The 18,847-nt window shown below is 32.8% G+C and overlaps 1 long non-coding RNA gene across 1 annotated transcript in view; it reads left to right on the forward strand.

The window, feature by feature from the left end:
- Positions 1 to 18,847, forward strand: part of LOC125963888 (uncharacterized) — a 59,004-nt gene that overhangs the window by 16,686 nt on the left and 23,471 nt on the right. The window contains exons 2-3 of the long non-coding RNA XR_007476315.1: positions 1,360 to 1,439; positions 4,647 to 4,717. This is a non-coding gene — a long non-coding RNA (uncharacterized LOC125963888). The remainder of the gene's footprint in view (positions 1 to 1,359; positions 1,440 to 4,646; positions 4,718 to 18,847) is intronic.

Below are 18,847 nucleotides of genomic sequence, written 5' to 3' on the forward strand. Positions count from 1 at the left end.
TAAGAAGGTTGGACAAGTTTCTGCTAATAAGTCTAGAGGCCCAGGGATCAATATTTTGCTGACAGTACTTTGAGCTCCTGCTGCTTTATTATGTACATATAGAAAGGCACAGGCAGGCTTCACTTCTTTTGTATTTTAATATTTCCTCTGGCAATCTAAGCAGGGTAGCCATCTCCATGCCCTTTGTGTTACATAATGCTGTTGACTAAAATCATTATGCAGATGTATGAGTCTGCAAAAATCAGTGTCTAACAGGCATCTCCTGTTCCCCGCCTCCTGCCTCATGAATGTAAAAGAACTTTGATTTGGTTGGACAATGCAACTCCTATTGTGCACACTGTGTGTAATTTTCTTTGTTTTGTCTCATTGTGTAGCCTTTGGTCAAGCAAAACTATCTTATTTAAACTGCTGATAGTCCACAGTATTTACTCTGTGGTAATGTAAGGCATGGTTTCATGCTGAATTTTCAAATTCAAATGACCATAACCCTAAACTTGGTAGAGACTGTGATTTTTATGACTGATTTTTTTTTTTTTCGGTGCGCGGGCCTCTCACTGTTGTGGCCTCTCCCGTTGCGGAGCACAGGCTCCGGATGCACAGGCTCAGCGGCCATGGCTCACGGGCCTAGCCACTCTGCGGCATGTGGGATCTTCCCGGACCGGGGCATGAACCCGTGTATCCTGCACTGGCAGGCAGACTCTCAACCACTGCGCCACCAGGGAAGCCCTATGACTGATTTTTAAAACAGTGTTTCTTCGGAAGAAAAGTAATCGCCACTATGGTTTTTGGTGATATTGATAAGTTAGTAAAGATCTTGGAGCAGTTTTAGAAATAAAATGTTATAGAGCTTTTATATGGGATTATTTGTGGAGACTCAACTTCACTTTACTGACATTTACATACAAACAGCATTTCCTGGTGTTCTGCTGTTAGAATAACACAGAAGGGAGAGTGACTCAGAGCCTGAAACCAACCAGAAAAATGAGAGCCCTGAGTCCTCATCCCACCTTCTGTGCCAGCACTGCCAGAAGGGCTTCGATGAGTTAACAAATGATAAATTTATGATTGGGTAAAAAGTGACCCACACTACATTTTTTTCTATTATTTTTGAAGCCTAAGAAAACCTATTTAATTGAACTATTCATTTAAAAAAATTTGAACTCTCTGAGTAAGAAGGAAACACAGACTATAATTTAAATATTCCTTGACCTCCTGCTTTCAAAGAGGTTAAAGCACACTAATATTAAGGTAAAAATCTATTTCCAAATAATTATAGTCCTTGGGCTTGTGAGAGGGTAATATATTGAAAGGCATTAACTATAATAGATATGTGATAACTGCCATTTGACTGACACTCAGGTACTACTTGAAGGACTTCTCCAAGGACGGAAGATTCTTTCTACCTCATAAAAACCTGGATGCCCCCAAAGGAGGAAAGAGTAAGTGTTCTTGAGAAGATATTTATTTGAATATGTTTTGAACAGGGAATTATAAGAGAAATAATTATACTATTAAAATCAAGTTCATATGATAAAAACAATAATATTTATAGGGCTTTTATAATTTGTCAGACATTTTAAACATATAAAAATTCCTTTAATTCTCCAAAGAACCATGTGATATAATTTTACAAATAAAGAGACTAGGGCCTAGAAAGGTTAAAAAATTCCCAAAGGTTCTACCTCTAGTAAATGGTAAGGCTAAGATTAAAATACAGGCAATTGGACTGAACATAGTAAGTTATAAAAACTAAAGACAAATTTCTACTGAAAGTATTTTTCTTTTAAAATTTGGAATGTCTAACTGATACGTGAGAATATTATTTGAGTTCCTATTTTACCTCTTTTTAAATAAGTTCTCTCAATTATAAGAGGTGTTTATCTTGGTGATTAGGTTTTATTAATGGCATACAGGTAAAAACAATTCCAAATTATCATATATTTTGACTCTTAAGAGTTATGCAATCATTAATAGAGAAGTACAAGAAGCCATTTGATAAACAGAGGCCTTTGTTCATAATATGTTGTACATACAATTTCTCTTAATTTGTCCTTGTGATTCATAAATAAATGAAACATTAGATGTAGGAAAGGCAGATTTTTATGTTTTATATTTAATAAAAACTATTTTAATTACTTAAGAAGAAATGTATCCTGACTGATATACTTAGCATAGTACTTACTATATAGAATTTGTTTAATGAATTTTTAAATTAATTAGTAAATCTAAGATTGCCTAGATATAAAAATCACTATATTGTGTTTAAAAGTAAAGCTATGCTTTGGGACATTATAAGCTGTGGACAACTAGTCCTGATGTATTTCATATGAGGTAAAATAAATATTTTCAAGAATTAATTTTTACTCTACATTATATTTTAAATTTAATCTATGACATTCTCATTTTGCATACTGATTTTATTTTACATTAACCAGTTATCTGTAACATGGAAATACCTTTGGACTAAGAGAAGCAAAAAGAGTTTGATTCAATCATATGCTTTATCATTTCAACAAATATGTGATAAAAAAGTACGTCTCAAAGTACAATGCTTACCTTTACTAATTCAAAGAATGTATTATTTAGAATATATATCCTAATGGAAGCTATTTGGAGAGAAATAAGTAGTATATATAGAAGGATAAATGAGACTTTTCAAAGGTTTATGGAAGGTAAAAATGATTTGTGAGATATTAATTCTGGGGAGACACAGACAAGGCAGACAGGTTTCTTGTCCTGAAGGAGTCCATTTTGTTAGAGGGTGACAATCAGTTAAAAGAAAAACAAAGTAGATTAAAATGACAAGATATTATGACAGTTATGAGAAAGGTAAGTGCCTTCTGTGGTAGGATAAAGAATGGCTCTGTGGACACGAGAAGATCTGTAAAATCAAAGCATCAAAAAGATAATGAGGTAGGATTTAATTGCTGGTACTTTCTTGTGTTTCTTTTGCATCTGCATAACATACTAAAGAATTTTTACAAGCTGCACGGTTATGAAAGAAAAAAAAAACAATGTGAATGTCTAATTGAAGGGGTTTTTAATAAGCTTTGATAATGGTGCTTAATTTCCACCTATATTTACTTGTTTCCTCCTGTAAGAGCCCATGAATTCCCAGTTAGGGCAATGTTTTAGAAACTCAATATATTATGTAATGGACTACAAAGCTATAAATAACATCATAAATAAAACCAATCTAATTATATCACAACAGAGGCTAAGAATCCATTTGTAACCTACCAAAAGATCCAGCTGAAGATACATATGTTTTCCTTAAAATAATGAAGTATAGAATGTGTGAATTTTATTTCACAAGCAAGCCTGAGGTTTTGTGTATGTCAAACTAGGGAGAGGCTATATGTTTTCTGTGAAAAAGAAAAAGGATTACTTTTAATAAAATTAGAAGCAGAAAAGTTTCAAGCTTATTTCAGTCATGAGTATGCCATAGCTAAATTAAAATCCACAGTTTTATATCTGGAATTCAAAAAGAGTGTTTCAAATTGGAGGAATTTCAGCTATTTGTTTAAACATGGATGTTAAATCACTCAGATTTTCTTGGATAACAAAACATAATGAAATATACAGATGTCAGTCTGAGAATTTGTAACTATGTCTGTCCTGTTAATAACGGGAATACTTGACCTGGATTCCACTGACATGGAAAAAGAAAAGAAGCAATGAAAACTAGATTCATTGCTTGCCTACACTTTATGTAAATATGATTCACATTACTCAGAGCTTCAAACTCCATTACAAAGGGAAACTAGGATTTGAAGCTTTCTTGTAAGCAGTAACACAGAGAGCAGGGTTATATCTGGAAGTAGTAACTTGTGTGTTTCCTGTGTATTTCTCTTCTCATCTTCCAGCATTTCATTCGAACCCTAAGCCCTTTTCATCCTCTCTTTCATCATACATAGAACTGACAAGTAAATACTTAGAGAAAGCATTGGTGTAAGTGATAAACTGAAAGATTCTACCATGTACTTAGAGAGCAAGTTTTTCTCCACCCAAAGATAATTTTAGGTCTGTGGTAAATGGGAGGGAAGGGGAACTGGTGGCATAGGGGAGATGCAGATTTAAAGGAAGGAATAGAGAAGCAAGAGCCATTGGCATGAAAAAGGACAGAAGTTCCAGAATGTTGTTGATTCCGGATCCTCATCTATTCACAGCCTCTGGACCACTTGCCAGCTAGTAGTTTGAACCATTAAGTTCATCTGAATATGAATAGGTGGTCTTGGGCATTCTGTACTGCAGTGGGACATGAGAAAAACATTTTCCCAGTCCCATTCTATGGCGGAATTGAATAAAACTAGTTTTATTTATTTATAGGATTTATTTATTTATAGGATTTCCCTATAAGTTAGCTCAGTGTTGGGCCCTCTGGAATTTAATACATACAGTTGAAATGACTTGTTAGTTCCAAATATGTGTGGCCTTTCATTTTACAAAATGTCATGTGTATTTTTTTTAATAGTTTAGTTTTCTAGATAGCCTGACGTAGTACAGTCCTCTAGATGTTCTCCTCAATCCAAAAAAAGGGGACAGTCTCTTTAAAAATAAAATTATTTTTTTCCTGTAAATAAAAATCAGCAAGGGATTCTTAGGTATTATTTTCATGGCATTCGCTATTGGTTTGTGACTTTCAGAATGTGAAGTATCAACTTTCAAAAAATCACATGAGAATACTACTTCAAAAGATGAGTTACTTGTTTTTCAGGTACTGTTACTGATATTCAAAACGGCAGTGTATTTATGTTCAGCTCTTCTCCAGAGTAATGATGCTTATACTATCCTTCAGGGAAGTTAAGTAGGAGAATTTGTAAGTTTTATAATTGACTCTAAATTTCACTTTTAGAAGAATTTTACACTCAGTCATGTTTTATTTAACATCTCAGAATGGCAAGTGGATGAGTATTCCTGTATCACCAAGGTATCAATGAAACATTAATTTATAGCAACATGCAGAGAGGTGGAAAAAAACCTTTGACAGACTTTAGGTAGTAGGAAGTGAAGAATAAATTTTACAAGAATTTAAATATCACACAGAATTTAGTTTGCAGTTATTATCCCAAGATAACTTCAGTATAGGAAAATAACTTTTCCAAGTCTTTCTCTATATAAGAAATCTGGTGTTATATATTGGTAAGATCCTCTGGAAACAATATGCTGCATGGCCCCAAATCAAAATAAATAATCACAGTCTCTGATTGGGTAATCTCACTTATGGAAATTTGATTTAAGGGAACAATTATCAACAATATAATGCTATACACTCGGAAAAGTTTGGTAAAACTTTAATTCATAAAATCATAAAATTAAAAAAGTGAAAATCTTATGTCTAAGGAGGTTTTAAAGGTTATAATACATCGGCTAAAAGGAATGTTATGTAGATATTAAAAATTATAAATATGAAGGAGAAATGAAAATTTTCATGCAAAAAGCACAGAATTAGACTTTTTAAAATTGGTATTTATAACATGTTACACAAAGTCAAAGTGATATAGAAAGAAAAAAATAGTTATTTGATTAGAGCCGGCAAAACTGTATAGAATGTGAATTGTATTGAATATATTGTACTGTGTTGAATCCATATGATTAGGGGTTGAAACAAGTTCATATCAATTTTACCCCTTGACGAAGTAAGTCTAGCGGTAGTGTTAGAATCACATTATTATTCATATCTTATTTTTTCAAAATTACTTTAATGTTTTTGTATTGTTATTGAAAATGTTATTTTATTTTTAAATAAGTAGGAATTATAAGTTAAATATAATATCAAACCATTATATAAATTAAATATTATAATATTTAACCATTACCTTTATCCTCTATCCATCTAAGAAAGAAAAATCACAATTTTATATATCTGGCTGAATTTTTTTTTTCTTAATTAGGCTAGGCATACAGTAGGAAACTGATAAAGATCTTGTTGACAAATGAAAATCGCTAGGAATTAAAATTAGCCTGCTTATGCTAATCAATACTTGGAAGACATTGAGGCATGCACATTCATTAGAAAATCATTACTGCACATAAAAGATGTATTTGAAGCCACACTAATGTAAAACTTTAAAAGATATGTTTAGTGCAAGTCTTAATAGGTGAAGAGTGATAAGGAAGGGGTCATTAGTGCAGTGTTTGTAAAGTGCGGTAAATGGACCATTGCAATTCTCTGTGTTCTCTCATGGTTTTCTGCAGATATAGCTGCTGCTGCTGTTTGTAGTGGCATGAGGAAGGGGAGAGAAGAAAAAATTTTCTTTATGTTTCCCAAATTGTAAATGTGAAATTTATATTCCATTCAGATTTTAATTCAATCTTGTTCTATTCTTAATCTCTACATTGTTAAGGTTTTCCCATGAACTACAGAATCACATTGTTGAGTTTGTCTCTATTATCAGCCTTTGAACAAGGCTCAGTGATTTTGGTCCAAGTGTTTCACATCATTTTCTTTTTATTGTTTATGTTTAATAATTTATCATATATCACCTTTTACTGCTATTACTCTAATTTAAGATATGAATCAATGGCTAAAAAATAGTTTATTTAAAGTGTGGGGATAAACAAAGTACTGTGAAAAGCACATTCAGAATGATGTATGTAGGAAGTGAGTGCACACATAGAAAGTGCAGACCATGTGCTGAGAAAACTCTAATTTCACAGAAGTGGCCATCAAAGGAAATTTTTAAAAATCGGAAGTTTAAGGCTGAATATTTTAAAACTGGATGTTACTGGACAATTTCATTGTGTCTTAAAAATGTATCTCAAAGAGTAACGTAAAACCACTAGAGATTTTTCATTATTTTCTGTGAAACACAAATGACTTCTCTGGAATGCAGTTGATATTTATACAACAAACATCAAATTTTTTTCTAGTGTATAGATTGACATATTCTATATTTGTAAGGAGGTCTTATTTTATTTATTTTTACAATTATTCCAAGTTATTGCTATTAATTGCTATCCAGGTTATTGCTATTAATTTTGTGATCATGCTTTTTATTGTACAAGTGATTGATTAGTCATTAAATATGAGGAAGAAAACAAATGTACAGAGGCTTCATGTACATTTTTATTCCTTAGAAGGAAAGGAGGTTTAAAAATCACATATTTGGCAGAAAAATATATAAAACCAATTTGAAGTTTGTTACAAATAATACACTCATAAAAATACAGAAGTAGCTATTAGAAAATATTTTTTTCATAAATGCAATATTGATAGTGTTATTAAATCAATGATATATAATGGGAAAAACATTTACTGTATATGAACCTATCATCTATTTATTTTAGATGATTATTATCAGTACACAGTATGTTTACACATGTATGTGCACACAAAGCATATCTATCATATATATACATATGCATGTTTATGTATATCTATATTTGAAGGAGAAGTGCTCTGCTTATTAATGAAATTATATGCATTATAAAGAAAAGGCTTCTCATTTTATAATCTATGCAGTAAATTGGAAGAGGATAAAAAATGAGAGAGTTGTATGAGTAGCAAGAAAGTGTTTAAGTGTATAGGTAGGAATTTTCAGTATTTTCAGTGATTTTGCCTAAGATAACTAAACCCAACCACCCATATCATCTGATAGTTATTACCCTATCAGTCAATTATTTGCCAATTCATGCTAAACTTCTCCAAAAATGGTGATATTTATTCTCCTTATTTTCTCACCTGATACTTATTTCTCCTCTACTCCAATTTGACTTCAAGCACAGTATTGCCTCTGAAATAATTCTTGATAATGGCCATGGGGGGCATGTTTAGCAAACAGGAAGAAGCTGCATTGGAATCTCTGATTAATTTAGTGATGAGTCAGAAAAACAGAGTGACTAGGAGCCCTTCAACTTATGCAACTGACTTTCATTTCCCCAAAAAATGCTTCCTAAGGAAGTCTTTTACTTTCATTTTGATGCCTTTCTGACTGCCAAGCCTGCTTTTTCTTTTTTTTTTTAACAGCTTTATTGGAGTATAATTGCTTTACAATGGTGTGTTAGTTTCTGCTTTATAACAAAGTGAATCAGTTATACATATACATATTTCCCATATCTCTTCCCTCTTGCGTCTCCCTCCCTCCCACCCTCTCTATCCCACCCCTCTAGGTGGTCACAAACCACCTAGCTGATCTCCCTGTGCTATGTGGCTGCTTCCCACTAGCTATCTATTTTATGTTTGGTAGTGTATATATGTCCATGCCACTCTCTCACTTTGTCACAGCTTACCCTTCCCTGCTTTTGATTCAGTATTTAAAGATAAAAGTATATTACCTTAATCATCAGACACAAATGAAGAATGAAAGCAAGGATTCCATTTCTTGTATTTTCCTTTCTAGAAGATCCAGGCAACTGCTAATCATTATGTTTCAAGGAAAGAAAGAAAGAAAGAAAGAAAGAGAGAGAGAGAGAAAGGGGGGGGGGAAGAAAAGAAAAGAGAGAGAGAAAGGAAAGAAAGAAAGGAGGGAGGGAAGAAAGAAAAAAGAAAGAAGAAGGAAGAAAGAAAAGAGAGAAAGAAAGAAAGAACGAAACGGGGGAAGGAAGGAAGGAAGAAAGAAAGAGGGAGGGAGGGAGGAAGAAGGAAGGAAGACGAAAAGGAAAAAAAAGGAAAAATAGGCCTAGTTTTATCTGGTTTATTATAACTATCTCTTGATTTGCATCTCATAGTTAACATAGATGTCAGGTAAAATCTGTTTGGCTTCATATATTATATTATGAACTATCCCTCCTTTATTGGTTAATTTAGAAATTCACTGAAATATCTACAAATGAGGCTGTATATCTCAGTGATAACAGTTCTAAACTGCATTTGGCACGTAATCTGCTTACTATCACTTCTTGGCATAGTAGTAATTCTTTAAAGTGACTTTAATTTCAGAAATGCTCTGTGGATTCTAAAATTTTAAAAGCACTGGCTACCACCAGCAGAATGGCTTTTGGATAAGTGCATAATTATAACCTTTCTAAGAACTAAATTAATTAGCTGCCCTGCTTTCCTAAGGAGAAAGCTTTGTACTTTGCACATAAGGATCCCTCATGTTGCCACCTTACAATCACACCCACTTCAACACCACCTTCTTCTTATCTCTAACCCTTGGCAACAACTAATATGTTCTCTCTAAAATTTTGTCTTTTTACAGTACTGTATTAAAGAATAATACAGTATGTATTATTAGAGATTGGCTATTTTCACTCAGCATAATTCCCCAGGGATTCATCTACTTTGTTGTTTATTTATTATTATTTTTGTTCAGTATTCAATGATCTGTATGAACCATGGTTTAACCATTCACATTTATTCACTATTCATTATTTGTATACAATAATTTCATCAGCAAATAATATGTCATTTTTCCTTTTTTATTATTATACTAATTATTTATTTTTGAATGCTTTAATGCATTCATTGGCCTGAACCTTCAGTATAATATTAGATAGAAGTCTTGAAAGCAAGTATTGTGTAGGTTTTTGGTAGATGCTATATATTATATCAAGGAAGTTCCTTTTTCTTCCTGATATGCAAAGAGGATTTCTTTTAAATCATGATTGCATGCTGAAATGTTTTTAATGCTTTCCTTCATCTATTGGGATGAACATATGATTTTTATCCCTTTTTTGGTTAATATCTTCAATTATGTCTTGCATTCCTGGAATAAGTGTCACTTAGTCATGATGTAATATACTTTTGATATTTCCCAGACTTGATTTTCTGTCTTGTTTTTAGAATTTTTACACTTACATTAATAAAGAGAATTTTGTCATCTTGTAAAGTTCTTATTATGATTATTATTAAGGATATGAAGTCTCATATAGTTGGAAAATATTCCCTCTTTCTTTATTCTCTGGAAAACTTTATGTGAGATTGGTGATATTTCTTCCTTGTATGTTTTGAAGAATTCATCTCCAAAATGATTTAAGCCTGCAGTTTTCTTTGTGTGAAGTTTTTAGTAATGGATTCAGTTTTAAAAGAGATGTAGTAGTATTTAGATCTTTTATTTTCTTTTGTGCCTTAAATATTATTGTTGTTATATTTGTTAATTATGCATATATTTAAAAATATAATGCATTGGTATTTCTGGTTTGTACTCTCAGTATGTGTTTATATGTATCATATTTTTACTCTTTTTAATTGTTCATCATTTCAACTTGTATATTCAAAAGGGGTCATTATTGGCCTTTGAAGTTCAATATAAATTTTAGAATTTGTTTTGCCCTCTCTTCTTCTCAAAAACACAAATTTGGCTGGAATTTTTATTGGAGCAGTGTTTACTCTAAAGATCAATTTGGGGGATAATTTACATAATATTCCATGAAATATTTATGTCTCCTTTAGTTTGCAATAGTTTTAGTTTTCCTTATACATCTTCTGTATACCATTTATATATTCCTTTCTATGTATTTGATATTATTGATGTTATTGTTCATGGAAATATTTTAAAATTTCATCTTCATTATGTTTCTGCTATTGTACAGGTATGCAAATACTGCACTTTAACCCTGTATAATCTGTTTACTCAGTAAATTCTCTTATGAATTTTAGTATTTTTTTGTATATTCTTTTGTTTTCTGCATATACACGTATGTGGTCTACAGTAGAAGCAGATAACTCACCCTTCCAGCATTGTGTTTCCTTAAGTCCCTCACCCAACTCTACAAGATTATGAACTACATTTTTTTTCTTTCAGGTTATTGCAGTTCATAGGTTTAGCAAGTATTTTACCACTACATAATGGTGGGTCACTCTGACTCTAGCGTTTTATAAGTTTATTCACTGTACAACACCCTGCCCTAAAGACACTGCTACATATTCAGGGTTCTGTTATGTGAATAACTTTCACCTATGTATCAATTTCTGTATTAGTCATCTATTGTCACCCTAATACTACATAGCACACACCATAAACATCTCAGCAGCATACCTTAATCAAGATTCCTTTAGGGCTTTTGGGTATGTGTATTGGCTGTGGAATTGGCTAGACTAATTTGAAATACTCCAAATATTCCAATCTCAGGCCCAAGGATATCGGCTACTTCGAATATGTTCTGATCTTGATTAGCGTCAAAAACTCCCCAAAAAGATAACAGAAACTTTCAAAATCTCTTAAGACATTGTCTTGAAACTGTCTCACTGTCACTTCTACCCTAATCCCACAGATCAAAGTAAGTTATATGGTCAAGAAAAACAGCAACAGGGATGTGAAGTATATATTCCCCCTGTTCCATACAGCTTCATGATTTGGAAAATGTCTTGAGGAGACTAGCTTTATGTTTGAGATTGGAAAGGTTTCCAAATTCTTTACTAAAGTCTTACAAAACCACCTAAATTTTGGCCTTTGTCTTTTTGCATATTGGCACTCCTAATGGGCAAAACACTGATTCTTAGCTTCCTGCCTATTCCTAGAATCAGTAGATACCCCCAGAGAAAAATCAGCTATAAACAGTCTGCTCCATGGTTCTCCTGGAATCTCATGTCTTCTAACTCTCATTGCTTCAGTAGCTCCCTGATGTCTTTTAACAGTTTGTATTTCTTAATCTATATTTTCTATTTTTGTTTTTTGGCAATAGCTACTCCCTCCCTTCTAGAATTGTTTTTTAAATAAATAAATATTCATGTTATAATTTAAACTCTTAGAAATCTGATATGCTTGCTTTCTAACCCTATAGATATCATCACCGTTTTGAGGTTTATTGGATCACTCCCATTCTTGTTATTAAGAGACAATTTTCCACAGCATCTCTGCATATCTTGTATAAGCTTTTGTTCCCTACTATCTTTTCAAGAAGGTTTCTATAATGAACAACCTTAGAAAATATAGATAATCCCCTTCCAGGGCATAGAACAGATTTATCTGCTGTCCAGTAATAAAAATAATGTCTCCTTCTGGGGAAAATGTTGGGTGGGTTTACTAGCTTCCCAAGATCTGAGTTTCTTAGCTGTGAGGGAGATTCATTGTGTGACTACTGTTCATCTCCATTGGAACTTTTGGGCTGGAGAAATCAAGGTGAACATGAATTTCAAGCTATCTGCTTGAGTATTGTGTCTTCTAGCATCCATGAAACTGTGACATGATAAATTGTTAACTTGTAGGAAGAGTAAAATCGCAAACCCCCTCACTGTTCTTGATATCAGTTTTACACTTTATTACATATGGATGTGTCTAATTTTTTGTGTATCTTAAAATTTAAATAAAGGATATCATTTCCAAGACAATATTGCCAGTTTGATGCATGTCTAGTTATATTTTCTTGTTGGTTAAACACACATTACCCTGATTAGAAATGGAGTGAAACAACTTTTTATATATTTAATGCTTTTATGATTAGTCATCTTTAAATTGCCTGTTTATATATATTTTGCCCATTTTCTTTCATTTTACTTTCCTTTTTTAAAGTTTATTTGTAGGAGTTAGTTTTTTGTCCATAGTATTAAAAACTACAAACTATCTTTGTCAGTAATATTTTCTACCAATATCATCTCCCAGCCAATATCTTGCAGTTAACTATTTTATGATTTCCTTTTAAAGAAATGTATGTATTGAATTTATCAATTGATTGATTTATCAAATTATAAATTATTATTTATCAGTTTTTAAAATTTATCAGCATATATCTATTTTATGGTTTGTGCCTTTTATATCTTATTTAAGCAACTTGTGCTTAATATGTTGTTTTATATTTTAATTTAAAATATTGAATATTTGATTTTTCAACTAATAATTTTTAAAAAGAAAATTTGTTTTATATAATTTCTTTTCATATTAGTAGTAATTGTGTAATTTTAATCTTTTATGTTTATATTTGGAAACAATATGAAAATTAAGGAATAAACAATTGAATAGTAAATATTTTTTAAACCACTGCTATTATGAAATAGGTCTCTATAATTATGTAGATTTCTTTCAGTGTTCTCTATTCTATTCAATCAGTCTGCCTCCACCAATATACAGCTTCTTAGCTTCTATGACTCTAAAATATGGCTTAATATCTTGTATATTTCTATGGTTAAATATTCCTCTTTTTCTGCTATACTAGCTTCTTCATAAATTTATTACCCACGCATGGCTCTATGATTTATTTTGATTTTTATGATCATCTTGCCAAGATATCAAACACTCTCAGAATCTTAATTAGAAACACATTATATATTTATACACAAAATACATATCTGTGTGTGTATATATATATATATATACACACACACATATATATGTAATAAGAGTAAGTTATTGTTAAAATAGTTCTTTCTTCCAGCTATGAACATGGCATATTGCTCTTTTATTATTTTTTAAGTGTTTAATTTCTTTTAATGAAAAAATCACTGTTATTAACTTGTATTCCTGGGGAATCATGAAGGATATTGTTAATATTTGTTTATCTCAAGTATAGCATTGGTTTTCAAATACATATATAAGTTTTTTAATACTTACATATGTCATTCATGCATTTTGTAATATGAAAGAACATACACAAATAGTTAAAGAGGCTGAGAGTGGCAGATAATTTGGTAACCATGATTTTTGTACGTACAAAATCAGTCATTTGAATCATTTGCTCTTTTATAATGGGCATGTGATGTTGCTTTCAGAAAAAAATAATAAAGATTACAGAGAGAAAAAGTTCTTGCAATAAATTCTTAGAATTTTTTCATTAATTTCTTACCCATGGAACCCTCTTGCACTGTTGGTGGGAATGTAAATTAATACAGCCATTATGGAGAACAGTATGGAGGTTCCTTATAAAACTAAAAAGAGAACTACCATATGACCCAGCAATACCACTACTGGGCATATACCCTGAGAAAACCATAATTCAAAAAGAGACATGTACCACAATGTTCATTGCAGGTGTATTTACAATAGCCCAGACATGGAAGCAGCCTAAGTGTCCATTGACAGATGAATGGATAAAGAAGATGTGGTACATACATACAATGGAATATTACTCAGCTATAAAAAGGAGCAAAATTGGGTCATTTGTAGTGAGGTGGATGGACCTAGAGTCTGTCACACAGAGTGAAGTAAGTCAGAAAGAGTAAAACAAATACCGTATGCTAACACATATATATGGAATCTAAAAAAAAAAAATGGTTCCGATGAAACTATGGGCACGACAGGAATAAAGACGCAGATGTAGAGAATGGACTTGAGGATATGGGGAGGGGGAAGGGTAAGCTGGGACGAAGTGAGAGAGTGACATGGACATATATACACTGCCAAATGTAAAATAGATAGCTCGTAGGAAGGAGCTGCATAGCACAGGGAGATCAGCTCGCTGCTTTATGACCACCTAGAGGGGTGGGAGAGGGAGGGTGGGAGAGAGGCCAAAGGGGGAGGGATATGGGGATATATGTATACATATAGCTGATTCACTTTGTTATACAGCAGAAACTAACACAACATTGTAAAGCAAGTAGACTGCAATAAAGATGTTAAAAAAAAAATTCTTACCCATGTTTTAAGTTTAGCCCAAGAACCTTATATTTTATTTGTTAATACCAAAAAATTTTTAAAATCAATTTCCTATTTGCCAATTACTAGTATACAAGTGGACTTTTAATTATGTGTACTGATTGTACATCCAAAACAATGGCTAAACTCTCTAATTTGTTCTAATACATTAAGAAAAAGTTCTGGAATTTTATATAGACAACCACATCACTGCAAATACAGAAACATGTGTTCCTTCTATTTTATCTATCTATCTATCTATCTAATCTAGTCATTGGCTAGAAGTTCAAATGTAATTTTTTCACTAAATTTGAACATCTTGTTTTCACAATGTCAAGTGAAACGCAATATCTATCTTTTTTTAAAACTGTTTATTTTTTTGGCTGCACTGGGTCTTAGTTGCTGTGTGCGGGCTTTCTCTAGTGTGGTGAACAGGGGCTACTGTTCGTTGTGGTGTGTGGGCTTCTCATTGTGGTGGCTTCTCTTGTGGAGCACGGGCTCTAGGCGCATGGGCTTCGGTAGTTTTGGCACGTGGGCTCAGTAGTTCTGGCTGGTGGGCTGTAGAGCACAGGTTCAGTAGTTGTGGCACATGGGCTTAGTTGCTCTGCAGGATGTGGTATCTTCCCAGACCAGGGCTCGAGCCCATGTCCCCTGCATTGGCAGACAGCTTTTTAACCACTGCACCACCAGGGAAGTACAATATATTTTTTAAAGAAATATATTTTCTGCAAGCTTTGTCTTGTAGATTGACTTGATTTCTCTAATGTAAGATATGGGCAATGTTTAATGTGTTTTCGTTTTGGATATATATTTAACTGAAAAAGAAATCTAGATTCTCTTGGCTTTTTCTCCCCTCCCTCAGCTTTCTCAGCATATTATCCCCCGTTTTCTGGAAATTATTATTATTGATGAAAAGTCTAGGATCATTCTCATTGCTTTTCCCTTTGTAGAAAATTTTTTGCTATTTTTTAGGTTTTGCTTTTTGTCTTTACATGTTCTGTCATTTTATCACTTAGTTGAAGGTCCATTGTGCCTCTTATCTAAAGACTCATATCTTTCTGCAACCCTGCAACTGTTTCAGCCATTATCACACTATATATTGTTTTTTCCACTTTTTTCTTTTCTTATGACCTCATTAGATGTACAATGGCCTGTCTTATTTTATATTCCATATCTTTTAACCTCTTTCATGTTTTCCATCACTTTAATTCTATGTTTACATTCTGTTTCCCTTAATTCTACCTTCCATATTTCAAACTCCAATAGCCTAATCTGTTATTTAATCTGTCATATGTTACATTGAATGATTATATTGAATTTTAGTTCTATTTGATTTTTCCCAAATATCCACATTTATTCTATGCTTATTTCCTGAGTCCCTAACTATCTTATGTGTTATTTTAAATATACATATTTCATATTTTTCAGATTATCTGAGGTTCTCTGGGTGCATTGGATTTATTTATTTTTACTGAAGTATAGTTGATTTATAATGTGTTAGTTTCAGGTGTAGAGCAAAGTGATTCAGTTATATATGTATAAATATTCTTTTATATATATATTCTTTTTCAGATTATTTTCCCTTATAGGTTATTACAAAATATTGAGTATAGTTCCTTGTTCTATACAGTATAGGTCCTTGTTGGTTATCTATTTTATATATGGTAGTGTGTATATGTTGATCCCAAACTCCTAATTTATCCCTCCCCCCCTTTCCCCTTTGGTAACCGTAAGTTTGTTTTCTATGTCTGTGGGTCTATTTCTGTTTTGTATATAAGTTCATTTGTATCTTTTTTTTTCATTTTTTCTTTACATTCCACATATAAGCAGTATCATATGACATTTGTCTTTCTTTGTCTAACTTAATTCACTTAGTATGATAATCTCTAGTTCCATCCATATTGCTGTAAATGGCATTATTTCATTCTTTTATGACTGAATATTTAATTGTATATATGTACCACATCTTCTTTATCCATTCCTCTGTCAGTGGACCTTTAGGTTGCTTCCATGTCTTGGCTATTGTAAATAGTGCTTCAATGAACATTGAGGTGTATGTATCTTTTCGAATTATGGTTTTCTCCAGATACATGCCCAGGGGTGGGATTGCAGGATCATATGGTAGCTCTATTTTTAGCTTTTTAAGGAACCTCCATACTGTTCTCCATAGTGGCTGTACCAATTTACATTTCCACCAACAGTGTAGGAGGGTTCCTCTTTCTCCACACCCTCTCCAGCATTTATTATGCGTAGACTTCTGATGATGGCCATTCTGACTGGTGTGAGTTGATACCTCATTGTAGTTTTGATTGCATTTCTCTAACAAATAGCGATGTTGAGCATTTTTCCATGTGCCTTTTAGCCATCTGTATGTCTTTGGAGAAATGCCTGTTGGGTGCATTGGATTTATAAACTCTCATGTAGAAATTTTCTCATGTAGAAAGTTTCCCCTTGTTCGTTTCATAATTTTTTATTGCAATACCATTTTCAGTGGTGGTATTTTTGTCTGTGGGATTTTGATGTGCTTCAGTTATGAAAGTGATCTTGCAGAGAAGGGTTTCTGACATTTCTTTGTTGGCCTACATGTGTCTATGAAACTGTTCAATTTTTGTGTTTATTTCTTTGTTTTTTGTTTTCTCACTTTCCAGATATTTAGAGTTCATAAACCACAACCTAGGGTGGCTCAGGCATGGGATTTAAATTTTTCAAAGATGGCTGTTTTTTCCTCCTTTCCCATAGATTTATCAGGCATCCATTTCATTTTGAGCTTTGTGCTGCATAGACACTTCCAATCTCCTTTCACCCACCCAGTGGTTGTGTTTTCTATTCTAGTGTGCTTGTCAGAATCCTAGCCTCAGCAGTTAGGACATATATCTGAGAACAGAATACCATGGACTGTCCCGATATCAATTTGAACTTAATTCTCTGCTTTAATTTCTCAAAACTTACTTGTTTATTTTCAAGTCTAGTTATATATATATATATATATATATATATATATATATTTTAATTGTGTATGGGTGCTAGTGTGATGTTGGGGTGGAAGGGGGAAAAGTACATAGCAGTTTAGTTTTTTATATTGCTAGAAGCCTCCAAAAGTGATTTTTGTATGCAAATCTCTAAATGTCTCATCTACTTGAACAATGCTTTTAAATATTTTAGTGATTATACTTGACTATTATAAATAATAGTCCACTAGAGTAAAGCATTTTGAGAGCAGAAACGAAGGCTCATTTAAATTTTACCCTAATTATATTTTAAACAAATGTATGGCTAAACAGTATTTGTTGAATTAAAATTTATATAGAATACATGTAGATTTGTTCTGAAATAAAGTGTCCTGAAGAAGGAATGTAGATAAAGAAATTTCCTAACATTCTCATAAAAACATTCTCTACGTCTGTCATAAGTTCCTACTTAATTAAAAGGACCTGAGATACTTTAAAATAAAAACATACCATAAGTGATTATTTGCAAATGTTGAATGTGCTTTTCTTCACTCTAGGTAACTGAATAAAATCTTTAAGATATTTAAGTTGGCAATGTCTCAAGTAAAACAGTGACTTTCAGTAAACCACTAAAATAGTTCTGGCTACTAGAGAAGTATATTTCCATTTATTATAAAGACAAGTTCTAACTTACCAATTTTAAATCAACTTTTTTTTTTTTTTTTTTTTTTGCGGTACGCGGGCCTCTCACTGTTGTGGCGTCTCCCATTGCGGTGCACAGGCTCCGGACGCGCAGGCTCAGCGGCCATGGCTCACGGGCCCAGGCGCTCCGCGGCATGTGGGATCTTCCCGGACCAGGGCACGAACCCGTGTCCTTTGCATCGGCAGGCGGACTCTCAACCACTGCGCCACCAGGGAAGCCCCAACAGTTTTTTTTTAAGAAAATATTTCACTCCTTCAATGGGATAGATACTGTTGAGTATATATTTTCAGGAGAGATTAAGGGAAATTTTGTTAATTGAAATGTTTTTCATTTTATTTCTTACATATGCTATCAGGTAGACTTTCCTTGCCTGAATTGCAATCAAGTAATAATTCATCAGATACCAGCAGTTTCCTTAGAGTGAGTAGCGATATAAAAAAGAAATAAGTTCTCATTTTGAAAGAGTTTGACCTTTTATTAAATATGTAAAGGCAAAGGGAGTTAAACACTCTTTAACATATTTCACAGGCCCCAGTTAAGAAAGGCTGTAATTATTATTACAGAACAAACTGAGTCAATTAGTCTTCTGGAACTTATGCTTTACCATCCTTAGCAACCTTCTCAGCCTACTGTTAAAAGCACTGAGCTGTGGATCTCTGTAACACTGTCAGCATTTGATTTAGTTTACAAAGAGAAATGAATTACAGCCATCTCCTAGAGAGTGAAATTGCATTGTAACGTGATGA

Source organism: Orcinus orca, chromosome 3 (genome assembly GCF_937001465.1).
Source record: "Orcinus orca chromosome 3, mOrcOrc1.1, whole genome shotgun sequence".
In the NCBI taxonomy this organism is placed as follows: Eukaryota; Metazoa; Chordata; class Mammalia; order Artiodactyla; family Delphinidae; genus Orcinus; species Orcinus orca.